The 3,365-nt window shown below is 39.5% G+C and overlaps 1 protein-coding gene across 1 annotated transcript in view; it reads left to right on the top strand.

Annotated features, from left to right (window-relative positions):
* Window positions 1–791, top strand: part of armc8 (armadillo repeat containing 8) — a 19,957-nt gene extending 19,166 nt beyond the window's left edge. Inside the window, exon 22 of the mRNA XM_086052060.1 lies at window positions 1–791. This exon is cut by the window's left edge and continues 67 nt beyond it. The gene's annotated coding sequence lies outside the window, so the exon portion shown is untranslated.
* The last annotated feature ends 2,574 nt before the right edge of the window (window positions 792–3,365 follow it).

The following is a 3,365-nucleotide window of genomic DNA, read 5'->3' as shown; positions in this document are numbered from 1 at the left end:
ACGCCTGCTGTTAGCTGAAGCTTTTTGAGTTGCACAAAGACACCTTTGTTTAATTTCTTTTTTCTTCAAAAGACATGATTTCCTTGACGGTTTGGAGACTATCACTATTTTTTGTGATGCTTGGAGCTTTTTGATGTGACATTTTGTTTGTCATGGGCTCGACTTAGTGAGGAAACTGGATGACAAGATTTTCCTCTTGTTATTTTTACATTTGTAATTCAAGAGGGCACTTTCCCTTTCTCCTGAAGACAGAGGACACCTTTTAGAGGGAAAGGAAACAGACAGAGCTATTTTGAAATGTGGATGTTTTCATTCTTGTGTAAACTTACCTCGTAAATATATATATATACATATATATATAAATATGAGCATAAAAGTATCTATTTTTGGAATGTTATTTTTTTCCTCCCCCAATTTACCCTCGGTGTTGTTTCCAGTCATGTTTAGAAATGAAAGTCATGTTTGTCTTGAGTGTGCCTATTGAAGAAATTGTTTCATCATGCACCCAGCCCTATGGCACCCTCACTCCTTTTAAAAAATATTTATGTTAAACTTTTACAAACATACTTTTGTGCGTATTACAAGAAACGTTTCCAATTGAGACTCACCCCTCCTTGTGGACACTTAAGTGCAGCACAGTATGAGCATTATATGTCATACTGTCATACGGAGTCTCAATCGTGTTGTAAGTTCTTCTTCCTTCCCCGGAGTGTTCACTGACATTTCACACCTCGTTGATGCTCTGATGGGATGAATGTTCTCACTGAAATATATGCAGTCCCCACAAAGGAGCTAATTTGTGCTGCTTCTTTATTCTCCTGATAAGTTAACGTCTGAAATAAAACAATATGTGATTGAAGTGTAGACTTTCAGCTTTTATGTAACAGGATTTAAAAAAATTTTTTTTACATTTAACCATTTATCATTACCAACGTGTCCCTGATGGGATAGTGCAGGGGTCACCAACCTTTTTGGAACCATGCAGGGTGCTGACGTGATTTGAGCTACGAAGACATGCACTTCTGAAATACATTTGCTCATATTTCCAGCTATTATCAGAGCTCGGCATTATACTAAAAATTCATCGTCCGTTATTCATCATCAGTCTGCAGCGTGTGTACCCTTCCGTCGTCCGTCATTCGCCTTTTTTCCGGGGTGAAAAAAATAGTACCCGCCTGTAGGCCGGTCCGCCTCTCATTTTAAACGGGTTTGCTCTGTTATAATCCTTCTCAATGTTCTTCCAAAACTATTTAATTTTATTCTACTGTGGGTGAATCAAGATTGATCTCAGAAAAACAGAATTGAAATCATCATTTTAAAATATGATTGGTTAGGCGTAGAATATTTGAGGTACCGTAATCAAGTGATATCAAAAACTGCCCCAAATCGAACAGAGCCTAGGATGAGACCCCACTGATACGTGCTGTGCGCTGTTTCTAGCCCTAGGTGTCAGTAATGTCTAAGGCACGGAGTTCAATGCTGGTGTTGTGGTTTTGGGAAAAAAACGGGAAATCGAGAATGCTAACTACGGGGCTTGTTTTCAATACATTGCTGAATGTAAACTGTCCTTTCCTTAATTTGAAAGGGAACACCTTTTCATCACTCCCTGACCCGATAGCTGAGCTAACCACAAAGGTTAAAGAAAAGTGTTATAAATATCACGTGCCGCTTAGGAAATAACGCTTTTTTTCCCCAGAAAGCTTATGTCACGTGCTCAAAACGAAGATGCGGAATGGACAAAGAGAGATCTGAGTTCTGCTGTCGATTGCTCATCCTCACGTACCCGGATGGTTCGTCACAAACTGAATTCGCGCATTGAAAGTTTGAATTTTTAGTCGTGAAACTGAATGTGAAAAGTCAAGTGAGCGCAATCTGTGTGCATGTGAAAAAAATATACAGAACTGATTTTTTAGTGAGGATTTCAAATTAAGTTTTTAAAAGTAAAGCGTCAAATTAATGCAAATTCATCCATTATCAATACCGCTTATCCTCACAAGGGTCGCGGGTGAGCTGGACCCTGTCCCAGCTGTCTTTGGGCAGTAGGCAGGGGACACCCTGAACTGGTTGCCAGCTAATCGCAGGGCACACAGAGACAAACATCCGCACTCACAATCACACCTAGGGGCAATTTAGAGAGTCCAATCAACTTACAATGCATGTTTTTGGAATGTGGGAGGAAACCAGAGTACCCGGAGAAAACCCACACAGGCACAGGGAGAACATGCAAACTCCACACAGGGAGGCCGGAGCCGGGATCGAACCCACGACCTCTGAACTGTGAGGCGGACGTGCTAACCAGTCGCCCACCGTGCCGCCTAATGCAAATTCAATTTATTTAATTCAAATTCCGTTTTTCAATTGAATTATTCAAGTTATTCAAGCAATTCAAATCACTAAAATTGCTTGCTAACAAGCCCTTAAGGTTTTGCAGTGTTGAAATCATTGATTTCAAACCTTTGTCTAGCTGTTTACTGATGTTAAATTGTCATGTTTAATGAAGAGAGAGAGGTGCAGGCATACAAACAGCCACTGCAGCTGCAGCTAGGATTAATTAAAGACAGTTTTGCAAGTGACCTACCGGTTCACTAATACTCTAAAAACAGTTGGGTTGAAAAAGGACCGATCCTAAAACAACTCTCTGCGTTGTTTTTGCAGAAAACAACTGCAAAAATGGGCAATTTTGTACAAAACAACCCCCAAAACTGGGCTGTTTCGTACAAAACAACCCAAGAAGGTGGGTCAAATTGACCCAATTTGTGGATTGGTCCATTTTTGACCCCAAATTGTGTTATTTTTAACTCAACTGTTTTTAGAGTGAGTTTTTTTGTAAAACTTGTGTGAAAGCCAGAAAAAAGTGAAATGTCAATATTATATATATATATATATATATATATATATAATATTTTATGTACTCTAAAACTGTTACACAGTAGTGTGTCCTCTTTGTTAAATCTGTCCAAATCACTGAAAAGCAATTTCTCAGTCTTTGTTCACTGTTTGTGAAATTTGTGCTCACGTGCTACATTTTCTCAATTCCTGCGATTCTCCTGAGGACTTGGCTTGCTCAAGAAGATACGTATGTTAAGACCAAAATGTATAGTTCAACAGTTGAGATTTACAAAGTAGTAAACATTTAGCCAACTAATGAATGGTACAAACTGTTGTGTAGGAATGATGCACGGACAACGACGTGACGGTGAGCACGTTTTATTTCACCACCGCTAAACTCACATCTCCACAGGCACACCGAGGGGTCGTCAACACCGATGCCTCTCAGGGCTGTCCTCACTTATGCCTGTAAATAACACAAACTACTACACAATGGATCTAAAATGTCTACACACTCGTTTAAATGTCAGATTTTT

The sequence above is a fragment of the Filicampus tigris genome, chromosome 14 (assembly GCF_054856515.1).
Source record: "Filicampus tigris isolate MCC_2025a chromosome 14, RoL_Ftig_1.0, whole genome shotgun sequence".
Taxonomy (NCBI): domain Eukaryota; kingdom Metazoa; phylum Chordata; class Actinopteri; order Syngnathiformes; family Syngnathidae; genus Filicampus; species Filicampus tigris.
Note: the sequence above shows the minus strand (reverse complement) of the source record. Positions and strands in the feature narration are given on the sequence as shown.